The 13,982-nt window shown below is 39.1% G+C and overlaps 1 long non-coding RNA gene across 1 annotated transcript in view; it reads right to left on the reverse strand.

The window, feature by feature from the left end:
• Window positions 1-362: 362 nt before the first annotated feature.
• Window positions 363-13,982, reverse strand: part of LOC142213541 (uncharacterized) — a 781,216-nt gene continuing 767,596 nt past the window's right edge. Inside the window, exon 3 of the long non-coding RNA XR_012717235.1 lies at window positions 363-408. This is a non-coding gene — a long non-coding RNA (uncharacterized LOC142213541). The remainder of the gene's footprint in view (window positions 409-13,982) is intronic.

The following is a 13,982-nucleotide window of genomic DNA, read 5'->3' on the forward strand; positions in this document are numbered from 1 at the left end:
AAAATTATTTGGGACACCCCTACTAGAGATGCATGAATGTTACATCCGCACCTGTTCGAACTTCTGTGCCTTCTCTTACATGCTGCAGTGCAAAAGGCATGTTTAGTTTTGATTTCTTGTTTTGGGTTTTTGCTGCTCTGTCTGAACACTGTCCTATTCCCTCACCTCAGTAATTGATTTACCGCCATTTAACACCCATCTCCTTCACCTTGGTTTCTCTTTACCTCTATACTAGTTAATTTTAGCCTTACCTGTGTTGAAAGCCTATCTTCCAATCAAGATTAGGAGGGGTTCTTCCTTCTTATTTATTGTTGGTTCACAATCACATTGGTGCTTTCTATTGCTTTGTGCTTGCTGGCTATTTACTCTTGATGATTTGCTACCTTAATTCTTATTCCTGACCTCTGACTTTACCTTTGACTGTTCTCTTGGATTTTGATTCTGTACTGCATTGCTCAAACCCCTGGCTAGCTGACCTCCTTTTGTTGTTGTTTGTCTTGTCTGTGTTCTGTGCCATCACCTATATCTAGGTAGGGTTTTGCCTCCCAGTTGTCATCTGTTATCTAGGCAAATAAGCAGGGATGGGGAGGGGGTTTCAGCTTAGGGATCAATGTCTTGTCGAGCCCCTCGAATTTAGGATTATGTCAGGGTTCATCTAACAGACCTATTTCTAGCTCTTTAAAGGGGACAATGTGCTATTTTACCCAACTGCGGTGCTATTGTCACTGGCACTTTACAGTTGTAATTGGCAGGGAGACATCCAGTGGGATATTTGCTTCTAGATACTGCAGAGTAACCCATTGTGGCTTCTCTGATCCAGGCTCATTAACTGTAAAAGTGCATGGCCAAACTTCACCTTTCACCCATAAAACAATTGAGGTGTAGTGCTCACTTGCAATTTCCAATTCTATTTTGCCAAATGAGCTGCTGATATCTTTTGATGTACTTGCATGGTCCTACTTTCCCCTTGAAAATCTTGCACAGAGCCATGGATTTGCCATTTGGTAATGTACAACAAGATCCACACAGGTAAAGGTACTGCTACTACCAGCAGTGCTGGAAACATTTCTGCCAAAGCTGCCTCTAATACCACCAACACCAAAGCTTGCTAGGTCTAAAAACTTTAGTCTTGTATTTATTTAAGAAGAGAAAATAGGGTTTTGGTAAAGTCTGAAGGTATTTGAAATGTTATTTTGAAAACTTCAAATAGACAGTGAGATCTATCTAGATAGTATAAAATAATTCTAAATTATTCGATTGTCTCTGAAGACCCTAAGTTATGTACAAATTGGGAATCTGACTTTGTGGAAACGGATAACTTCTGAACCAAGGTTTATCGTCAAGTCCCTAGGGCCCCTATTAATGGAAACTATAGGATTACGCTTTTTTTAAAAAAAAATTTAACTATAGTGTTTTGAGACAGTCAGATAAGCGCAGTAAATGCTTCAGCATTAGGGCTGTTTCAATCTATTAGACTTGGTGTCCCCAAAACTGAATAAGTACTGTATTAGGAATAAGTCTTTAGTGGGGATAGCTGCATATTAATATCTCAATTCCAACTGTGTCAAACTGATGATATCTATGGATATAATACAGGTAGAACTGCAATCTGTGTGAATCAGGATTCTGGATTCAATAGAGAAACAAGGGAAAGAATATAGGAACACAGATAGGATCCAAAAAGGTTAATAAACTGTAGTACAAAAACTACTAATGGCATACATGTTACCAGAAACTCAAATGTTGCTTGAAATATCTTAGATTTCTAGAAAGAAGGGAAAAGCTGAAAAAAAAAGCACTCCCTGTTTTGGAACCTATAATTTTTTTATTTTTTTTTACAGGAATGACCCCAAATAACAATATGACTTTATTTCCCTTAACATTGCTCATCAGGATGAGTTGTGTGAAGACACTACCACTGTATCAGCATGAGTAAATGTAGGATAAGAAGGAAGCATCATCACTGGTGAACCGCTCCTGGACCAGCCAAGGATATGTACAGTATACTTAAATCCTAGCTCACAGGCTTAATATGGAAAATACTAGGATTCTCACTTTCTTCAAACAAATTTATACAACATAAACTGACAGATATTTTTGAATAGCATATCATTGGTTGTTACTGAAAAAATACGTCCAAGATAACGTTTGTTGGGGGTTTAAAAGACCCCTTTCTCAGATCAGGAGACGTAGTATACTGAACATTTAAAGAGGACCTTACACCATTTGGGGCACATGCGGTTTAATACACCGCTAGAAAGTCGACTGACTATCAGAAACACCGTTCTGACATTGAAGAGCTACAGTAACGTCACCGATAGATCTTCACCAGTGCACTGTTGGCTTTCTAGCGGTATATAAAACCACATGTGCCCCAACTCATGAAAGGTCCTCATAGGTTCTTCTTCTTCTTGAGCTTGGATTTTAATTTATTCTTGGATTTCTACTAGAGATGAGCGAACACTAAAATGTCCGAGGTTCGAAATCCGATTCGAACAGCCGTACACTGTTCGACTGTTTAAACGGACTTCGAACCCCATTATAGTCTATGGGGGGGAAATGCTCATTTCAGGGGTACACAAAATTCAATAAAATATACTTACCAAGTCCACGAGTGATGGTCGGGCTGGATTCTCCTTGAAGTCTTCTCCCGGCGCAGCGTCCCGCGTCTTCTTCCAGCTGGAATTATCTCTGCCTAGGCATCGGGGCCTAGGCAGAGCCGACTGAGCATGCGAGAGCAAGCCCGCGAATGCGCAGTCAGATCTGCCTAGGCCGGATGCCTAAGCAGAGTGAATTCCAGCCGGAAGACGTCGCGGGGACGCTACACGGAGAAGACTTCTAAAGGTAAGAGAAGAACCAGCGTTGATGCTATACATTCTGCTATACATTCTGCCAATCAATGCTGGTTCTGCATCAAACCTTAAACTTTGAACAGCTAGTAGTGTTTGATCGAGTACGAGTATTTCGAATACCGTAGTATTCGATCGAACATCTACTCGATCGAACACTACTCGCTCATCTCTAATTTCTACATATTCCTCTTAATGTTTACCTTCCTTTTCCCATTAGCGAGAGATCATTATTTGAGTGTGGGGTGTTTTGTTTTAGTTTTATTTTATTCTTTTTGACTAGTCTAATCTATCTATCTATCTATCTATCTATCTATCTATCTATCTATCTATCTCCTATCTATCTATCTATCTATCTATCTATCTATCTAGCTCCTATCTATCTATCTATCTATCTATCTATCTATCTATCTATCTATCTATGTAGGACAATCATAAAGATATATGACATTTATAAATAAAATCACAGACTTATACAAAGTGAACTAGAAGCTTATCAGATAGTAATGTAAGAACTACCCCATGCTAATGGTTTTACTGGTAATCCTTTGTGAAACTAAGAAATGAATATTCAATATTTTCCATTTCAGGCTCTTGACACTGTATTGATTAACTTTATTTTCCCAACAATTTTCTGACTGCTTAGTCGCTGTGGATTACATTTTTGTTTGATATCTATCTGGAGATTGGCTTTGAAAATCATGTAGAAAACCTTTGAAGATTTTTTTTGTCAATTGCTTCAGATAGAAAGAGTCTTTTGTTATTTTTTTTTTATGTAATGGCAGCTTCACATCTTTTGAATTAAAAATATTTGATGTCTATACTGTAAATCCTTCAGGCAGAATAAGTCATAGAACTGAGGGGAACTTTTCTGATATTGTAAAGGTGAGAGAATAATAAATTGTTTGATCAGCATTATTTGATGAACAGTAATAACTAAACTAGCATGACTTACTTACAATGTTTTCCTTGCTGGGTCCAGAGTATGTACATATATTTACATGCTGTAGAAGTAATTTACTTCCACAAGCAATATTTACTCCCTTATAATAGTTATATCTATGGTAATGATTACACTGATACACAAGGTTTTGTTGTTTTGAAATGAATAGGTGTATCGGAAAGGTTTTTTTGCCCAGATTCTGAAAATGACCTTCTAAATTACGTATCACGTCAGGTTTTCTCACATATGGTGGAAATGTGAAAATTAAAAAAAAAACCATAATAATTGATATATGACAACGTTTGTATCTTGTGAAAATCTTATCTGGAGGGACGGAATGATTGTGTAAGGGATAGATAAACATAAATACATACTCAAACAAGATATTAAGCACTATATACCAAAAAATTATTTTTGGTATATAGTGTATATAAAACTTAATGAAAGACAATTACACGTCATCTGACAGACTTTATTCAAATATTGTAAATATTTTTTTATGTAAAAAAAAATAAATAATGTAAACTATTCTGAATAAGGCCTGTTAGAAGACGCGTAATTGTCTTTTATTAAGTTTTATATATTATTATTTTTTGGTATATAGTGCTTAATATCTTGTTTGAGTCGATCAAGGCTTTGTCGGCACTGTGTGAACTTTTGATTGTATAAGTTTCCGCAAAACTTGTTTGAATAAATACAACAATGGAAATGCAACTTATTTATCTGTATGACGTCATGATTTGCTGCACTAACAAAAACGGAGAATGAGAGAATGTTATCTTGGCACGGCAGTATGACTCATACCTCACGCCATCACTCCCTTCTTTCTATTCGTCACGTGGCGCCATTCTGGGGAGATCTAGTCAGTGCGAAGAAGGGACTGGTTGCGTTTGGTTGTTTCTTTGTGGTGTGTGCAATGGCTTCACGTGGTTGTGTTAATCATCCAGACGTATTCTGCTACATATGTGGCTGTTATATGACAGGAAAAAAAACGAAGGCAAAATATTACGCCTTTCGTGAAAAATGCTTAGTTCCAATACTTCGGGATTAAACTAGCACATCAGGACAAAGTTTGGTCGCCTCACAAAGTGTGCCGTGCATGTGTGGAGGGGTTGAGGAACTGGAAAAGTGCAAAAAGGGCATCAATGCCATTCGGTGTACCCAGTGACGACTACTATTTCTGCACAGTGAAAATCGTGGGCCATACCAGAACCAGTAAGTGTAACATTGTGTATCTCAATATCCCATCTGCCATAAGACCAGTGCCCCATAGCGAATACATCCTTGTGCCATCCCCGTCCAATGTCAAGCCCTCAACAGACACCGATTCAGACGGTGATACAAGTGATGGGACGTACCAACCGGACAGTATGTTAGGTATGTTTGGTATGTTTGCTTTTAAATATGTATTTATGTTTATCTATTCCTTACACAATCATTCCATCCCTCCGGAGAACATTTTCACACTTTACAAACGTTGTCATATAGCAATGTCATTAAAAAATTACGTTGCTTTCAATTTTCCCATTTCCATCATTTTTGAAAAAACCTGACGTGATACGGAAATCTGAAGATCATTTTCAGAATCTGCGGAAAAAATCCATTCAGATATACCTATTCATTTGAAAACCACAGAAAAAAGTTGAAAAATTGCGTATCAGTGTTATTTAAAGGGAGTCTACACCACCAAAATTTATTCTAAATCCCTTCCCTTTTTTTGTCTTTATTTAGAGCCTGCTGAGTCAAACATACCCCCTTATACATAATATTTGATATCTATTATGTGACTTCTTATTATGATCATTACCACCGTTTTGTCTATCTATTTATCTATGCATGTATTTATTTATATACCAATTAAGTTTTATCATGTTTTGATTATTGATGTTAATTTTAGTATTTGTCTGTTAATATTATAGTGGCCTATAGAAGTATATATAGAAGACACTTGCCCGGTGTCTAAACGTGTAGCCTTGTCTCCACTGTCATTGAAACTGAATAAACACTGCCTTCCAGCCTAAAGTTACTTTTTGTGTTGCCTCCTTCCCCAGTAGCGCTCTATACAATTTCCTGGGGTTTTTTGCACCTCATTTTTTCAGCATAAAAATGGTGCAGAAAAAAGTGCAGCGGAAATACATCATGTTTTTTCTGCAATGTTTTGTCGACTTTTTGCCTCTGTTATACCTATATATTAAATGCCAGGGTTTGGGTAGGTATAATTGACATGTTGCGATTTTCAAAAATGCAAGCGTTTTTGAAAAGGCAGTTTCTCCCACAACGGATTTTTTTTTTTTTTTTTGCAAAGTGTCAATTAGATTATCCAAAATCCCATCCACTTTGCAGGTACTGTAAAATGTAAGTTTTTTTTCCAACAACGATTCCGCCATAGCCAAAATGTTGCATTTTTACCATGGACAAACTGCTGCATTTTCACACTGTGGGGCCCTGACCTTAACCAGCTTATTCCAAAGCAGATTTTTTTCACCTGTTACCACTGCTCATAGGGAAGGTACCAACTCCTGCTTTCTCCAGTTGGCTGACATATGTCACTGCCTATGGACTTGAGCGGTGATCCAGTTATTTTGGAACAGAGTCCTATTCTTTACTCACGGACATCAAACAGCAGATTACTTTGACACCCAGTTGGGTCCTCTTTGGTCACTTACCTGTCGTTGCTCAACCCCGCTTCCTACACTTTTAAATTACAATTTTTTTACATTTCTGCAGCTGGCCTTAGAACGATTTTATAAACGTGACTTGCGCCTATTTTTGTATTGCACGTGGATTGGGCAAATGTCTCCCTGCAGAAGGAGTCCTAAATAATAAGTTAGGGACCTACTCCCCTCCACTACCCTCTTCCTCCAAACCCCTCCTTTTGTCGCCTTATTAGACTTTTGTTGGCCATGGATAGCCATGGATTGTTGTTGTTAAAATGATAAAATGATTTAAAAAGAAAAATGTAAAAAAAAAAATTATAAAAATAAAAATATAATCTGTGAATCTTTATATTAGGGAGCAGCACTATATAGATGATCTGTCAGGTATGACTACCAAATAGGTCATTGGCATTGTGATTAAAAGTTTTCTTGGGAACAAGATAGAACTTTTACACTAAAAAAGTATGCTGTCACTAATGGCCCTTACAACAAAATGTGAGCAACATTTATTAACACCCCGGGGGCGGACAGCAGCGCTATTGTGAACCTAGCCTTAGGGTATGTGTGTATGAGATAATGGGATCAGATTGTAAGCACCATTAGGGACTGGGACTGGTTTGCATGGTGGTAACAATCTCTGCAGAGCACACAGTGGAATAAATTGGTGTTACAGTAAATAAGCAATAGAAATAAGTTGCTTATAGCAAGAGTTCTTATTTAATATCGAATGGCATGACTAGTATTCTTGCATCTAAATTACAGTACACGTAAAATCTTTGTAACTTCTATTCAGTGGTTTTATGGAAAATTTGCAGTCGGGTTTATCCAATACTAACTTCTTAACATGTTTAAAACATATCTTGGTGTAATGGCCCTTTAATAATGAAGGATCTTCATTGTCACATTATTCTCAGCAGAAATGTAACCTTGTCTTGTTACTTTAACTATTTCATTATTGAGTGTTTTTTATCTCTTTCTGATCTTGAAGACCTCACAGAAAGCAATGAAAATGCAGGTAGCATTTACACTTCTTATCAAATATTGATATCTTTACTTATATATAAGTAATTCATTACATTCGGTTTCTGGGGCAGCATTTCTAATTAAATTGCTGTAAACTGGCTTCCAGTTTCACAGACGTGACAGATAGCACTTCAGAATGTTTCACTTTGTCTGTGAAATGCTTTGCAAATATGTTCTGTGGAACCGAGCTGTGAAAGGGAGATTTTTTTTACACTCCATATATCATTAAAACCCAAGTTATGTCAAATGTTTATTAGTTATATCTGAATTCAGATGAATAGTTATCCGTGAGCATCTTCCTTTGTTGCTACAACAGTTTGCTAAATATACCCATGTACCAATATTATACTGTATATCATAGACGCAGCCGATCATTAAGTAAATACATGAGTATATTCCCCTATATTAAATATCACTGCTAAGTATAAGTCACTGATACACCCCCCTCTGCCAAACTTTAATACATTATTTTATAGGATTTCTTAAGATGGCCATTAGATTTTTGTAGGTCAAAATGGCAGATTTTTGCCATTTTGGCTCAGGTTTAAGTAATTTAAAGCTGCTAATGTTCATTTATGACAGATCCATCGTAGTGGATATTTTGGGCAAACTGTGTTGGCATGATCAGCTGTTTTTGACCAATTAACAGTGAACAGTAAAATATAAACATGCAAAAGTGTAACAAAGTGTATAAAACAATAATATTATTATAATGTGTCAGCTAGCTGAAAAGTATATGCATAAAAATAGAAATAAATATGGTAGCAATACCCCTAAATAGAGATAGAACTCAGTGTAAGTGCATAAGGGAATACACATATGTAGCCATATACACAAGTGGAAGCATGGTAGCTAAGTAATGAAGTGAGTGCAAGGCTGAAAAGACATTACAAGTAAGGCATGACACAAAGATTAACAAATGAAAGACTTTGAACACAATATATTGCAAAAATAATAATAAATATGCCTACCAAAGACCGGAACGCCCGACGTGCGTTTCACCATGGATGGCTTCGTCAGGGTCCCCGCTAATATTATTTTAACCCCCCTTCCATTTTAAACTAATACACTAAAAACCGCTGGACGGTTCATGCACTGGTCAACGTCCTCCTCGGTCCCGCCTTCTGCTGGTGTCTTCTTCCAGCGACGTACTCCTAGGCTTTCTCTTCCCCGCCTACATCTTCTTATCTTTCTGTGGGCGCTCCAAACTTCCATTAACAAAAATGGCCTTGGAGGGAACGCTACTGCGGGATTTGAACACAGCCCACAGGAAGATAAGAAGATGAAGGCAGGGAAGAGCAAGCATTATGTAATTCCATGGTGCTGTACATTATATAATTTCATGTGCTGTACATTATTATATAATTTCATGGTGCTGTACATTATTATATAATTTCATGGTGCTGTACATTATTATATTAATTCCATGGTGCTGTACATTATTATGTAATTCCATGGTGCTGTACATTATTATATAATTCTATGGTGCTGTACATTATGTAATTCCATGGTGCTGTACATTATTATATTAATTCCATGGTGCTGTACATTATCATATTAATTCCATGGTGCTGTACATTATTATATTAATTCCATGGTGCTGTACATTATATAATTTCATGTGCTGTACATTATTATATAATTCCATGGTGCTGTACATTATATAATTTCATGTGCTGTACATTATTATGTAATTTCATGTGCTGTACATTATTATATTAATTCCATGGTGCTGCACATTATTATGCAATTCCATGGTGCTGTACATTATTACATTAATTCCATGGTGCTGTACATTATTATGTAATTCCATGGGGCTGTACATTATTATATTAATTCCATGATGCTGTACATTATTATATTAATTCCACGGTGCTGTACATTATTATATTAATTCCATGGTGCTGTACATTATTATATTAATTCCACGGTGCTGTATATTATTATATATTCCCCCTGGTGCTATATGTTTGAGAGTTTACATACAAAACACAAAGTACACACCACAATTACAATACTAACAGTGACCATCTGGTACAGCGGGACAGCAGGCACTGCCCGGAAGGGCTTACAATTTATGAGGATAGAGATATAGATACACTAGATGGGAGTAGAAGCTGTTGAGATGTTGGTATGGCCGCAGCGCACTTGCTAAGCAATGTAATTGACAGTCTGTTTACCTGTGTATATGAGTTCTCAATAACCTGTGTACGTTACTACAAGCTATTGCCATTATCTCAGATTCACAGTGCTTTTGCATAGACAGAACACTGCATATGTGACATAGAAGCTACTTAGCAGTCAAGGACAATGATCTCATAAAGCGCCTTGTCTGTTGGTCAACTATTACACAGTGACATTGGTCAGTAAAATGTACAGTTATACACTGCACATAAGCCATCCCATGTAGAAGGAAGGAGAGGGCATTTGCACATGCGATCAGCTAAAGGTATGCACCATCCATATCATGGAAATAGATTTCAGCACATATAGAAGTGGATTGTAACATGACTTATTGCATTGCTTATGTAATATTTATACCTCTTGTGTGCAGTTACTGACCTGTTCTTCATCCCCAACACCATCTTCCTAGGAAACGAATATGTACAACCTACTAACTTATGCCCTCTAGGGTGATACTACACATACATTTTTGAATATTTTCATAAACACATGCATATTGTGTTTTTACTTAATGTTTTTCCTTATTCACACACATACTATGTGTTGTCTGTGTTTTGCACAAAAAGCACGCGGTCTCATTGGTTTTATGGATGTTTTCTGTCCTTGATCTGTTTTCAATAACACAACCATTTTGTAACAAAATTAGTGTGTTTTACCTTCAATTCATGAAAAATGGACAACACATGGATGGCAGACTTGCAATTTGATAGGACTAGGGATGAGCAAATACCGTTCGATTGACTACGTATTTGATCGAATATTAAGGTATCGGATTCCGATCAGCGATGATATCCCTCCCACCCCCCAAAAAACAACTATTGTCTAAGGACTATGTTCGATATTGCAGTTCAGCAGCAATAAAGTGATCAGCCTTTAGCAGCTTAACCCTGATCACTAGCGTTGAGCGATCGTGTTCGGAAAAGATTGGATTCCGATCGGCGATCGAGAAAATTTCACGATCGCCATTGGAATTCCGAACATGATCTTTTTATGTGGGATCGAGATCGGTGATCTTTTCCCATAATGCTTTGCTTAGCCTGCTCCGCTGCAGTTCCATAGGAGTGAATGGAAGCAGCCGGCACACAGCCATAACCCCCTGTGCGCCAGCTGCCTCCATTCATTTGAATGGGAGGCTAAACTAAACATCTCTAGCAGCTACTTACCTCTAGAGATGGCTGCTCCGGTGCCCTCCTTCTTCTTGCCTCACTACCCCGCCTCCCAGGTTAATGTTTAAAGCGCTAGGTAGGCGGGGCCTGTGGCTTAGGAGAGTGTGGGCGGGTACAGGGTGGGGAGACGTGACGTCTCCCCTCCCAGTACCCGCCCACACTCTCCTAACCCGCCTACACTCTCCTAACCTGGCAGGGAGGGGGCAGCGAAGGGAGAAGAGCAGCGTGGAGCAGCAGCGAGGCGAAGAATGAAGGAAGGCACCGGGCACCGGACCAGCCATCTCTGGAGGTAAGTGGACACCAGGGGGGACTAAGTAGCCAGAGGATTTAAAAAAAATCCTCTGGCTACTTTAGTGATTCACTACACAGCGTGGATTCTAACAATTGTTAGATTCCATGCTGTATAGTGAATAGGATTGCTTTTAAAATCCGATCTCCGATTAATAAAAAAATCCCATTGACTTGCATTGGGATCGGAATTGGGATCGAGATCGGGTTCGAATGAAAAATGATCGGAAATTGGATTTTAAAATCGATCCTGAAAAGTCAAGATCGGTTCAACCCTAATTTTGATCGAATACCACGTGGTAAACGCAGTAAAAATTTGTATCCCCTCCCACCTTCCCTGATGCTTTTTTTTTTTCACCAATAACTGTGCTGGGGAGGTGAGACAAGAAGCAGGAAAATGTAGGCATCGGAAAAAAATAGGAAAGTCATTGGCTCGCTAAATCAGGTGACCTCAGATTTATAAGAATAGTGGCAGCCATATTCGTGTCAGATCCGGTTTGGTGAGATAGGGAGAGATATCATAGTGAGGGTCAGATGGGGATTAGCTTCTGCTAGGCAGGAAAGCTGAAAGCAAACGGCTCTTTTCAGAGCTACACTGCAGGAAGAGTGTATATACTCAACCATATATATACACTCAACCTGCCAAAATTTCACAAAAGCCCTTTTTTAGGGCTCAAATTCATTACAAGTGGTATACACTATATACCTGTCCCATAGGGATGAGAAGAAAGATTAATAGCGTCATCACCTGTACACATCTAAAAATGCATCAGGGCATCACAAAGGGACGGGGACAAGGACAGGGACGTGGAAATCCAGCTGGGGATCCAGGCCGCAGTCAAGCTACTGCAGATCCAATGGCTATTGGAGAGGGGCAGCCAGCAGTGCCTTCATCCACAACGTCAAGCAGGGTGCAGGCTACCCTGCTGATGAGGCCTGAGCACCAGGAACTGATGTCACAGTGGATAGCGGATATTGCTTCCAGCGGCATTTGCACCAGCCAGTCAGCCACTACCTCCAGGCGTGTAGTAACACAACAGTCTGCCTCTCCTGGCAATGTAGTGGTTGTGGACCCGCAAACCAGCATGTCCCATCAACAGTATTAATGAAAAGACACAGTTCCATGTTTCTGTGCCAGCTCACAAGTTCCTCGTCCTCCTCCTCCAACACCACCACCATCACCGCTAAAAACTAATTAATATAACCCCATTAAGGCTCACCCCAAGGGCCTTATAAATAATGTTTTAGGGCTTACCCCAAGGGCCTGAAAAATATTTTTTTAGTGCTCACCCCAAGGGCCTGAAAATTAATGTTTTAGGGATCACCCCAAGGGCCTGAAAAATAATTTTTTAGGGCTCACCTCAAGGGCCAAAAACTCTGCTGGTTAAAGGCTCAATTCACCCAAAGGGTATAAAACACTACTGGTTAAAGACTCAACTCACCCAAAAGGCCAATAACGAAAACTCTGCTTTTTAAAGGCTCAACTCACCCCAAGGGCCAAAAACTAAAACACTGTTGGTACAAGGCTCAAATCACCCCAAGGGCCAAAAAAAAAAAACTGCTGGTAAAAGGCTCAACTCACCTCAAGGGCCAAAAACACTGCTGGTACAAGGATTAACTCACCCAAAGGGCCTAAAACACTGCTGGTAAAAGGCTCAACTCACCTCAAGGGCCAAAAACACTGCTGGTGCAAGGCTCAACTCAACCAAAGGGTCTAAAACTCTGCTGGTGCAAGGCTCAACTCAATTTTTTTATGATACAAGCACTATATGACCACTCCACCAAGGCTCAACTCACTTTAAGGGCCTAAAAGTCTCCTGGTACAAGGCTCAACTCACTTTAAGGGGCGAATACTCTACTGGTACAAAGCTCAACTGACTTCAAGGGCCTAATACTCTGCTTTTAAAAGGCTCAACTCACCCCAAGGGCGCAAAGCTAAGTTTGGGAAGGCTAACCCCAAGGGCCTGAAAAGTAAATTTTAGTATGGCTCAGCTTAAGGACCTCTAACTTAATTTGGAAGGGCTTACGTAAAGGGCCAGAAAAGTAATTTTGGGAGGTCTCACCACATCACACACACACACATAAACAATGACAGTTAAGGGGGGAGGCTGTTGGATTTCCCATTGCCTATGCCATCTGTGGTTGTCATGGGCAACATGATTTAAAGGGAAAGGGGTGCATGCTAATGTTTCTTTAGCTTAAAATTTGTGTTTCTGTCCATGCTAATGTAGAGGAAAGAAGGTTTCCAAGTATTTTTCCACTTTCCATATTGAGTTTGGAGTGTCTAGTTGATAGGTTGTGATAGTGGGGTAATACTGGGACTTGGGCATGTTAGATGCCCCCAGGCATGCTTCCCTGCTGTCCCAGTTGCATTCCAGAGGTGTGGGCATAATTTCCTGGGGTGTCATTGTGGACTTGGTGAGTATCCTCAGTCGAATTTGGGTTTCCCCTGAAATAAGCATTTTTTCCCCCTAGACTATAATGGGATTCGATATTCGGTCGAATAGTCAAATATTGAGGGTCTACTCAAAATGAATAACGAATATCGAATATTTTGCTACTCTCTCATCTCTAGATAGAATGTGTCTTTCTGTCAGACATCCACTATAATAATATGGAAGATTTTGGGAAAGGGTTAAACACATGATGTGGTTTTTAAAATGTGTTATTTTAACACAAACATGCTTTTGTGTAATGGCACCCTAAGGTGTTACCTGGGATAGCTATAGACGCATCCTGTCCCCAGACGTCAGTGTTTCACCCATTAGTTTCAGCAGGATATCATTACAAACAGTGTGGTAACAGCAAAACTGCACAACCTGTAGTGATATGCAGGTGAAACTATTTGGTCTTTCACCTACACAGAAGTATG

This window comes from Leptodactylus fuscus, chromosome 7, assembly GCF_031893055.1.
Source record: "Leptodactylus fuscus isolate aLepFus1 chromosome 7, aLepFus1.hap2, whole genome shotgun sequence".
In the NCBI taxonomy this organism is placed as follows: domain Eukaryota; kingdom Metazoa; phylum Chordata; class Amphibia; order Anura; family Leptodactylidae; genus Leptodactylus; species Leptodactylus fuscus.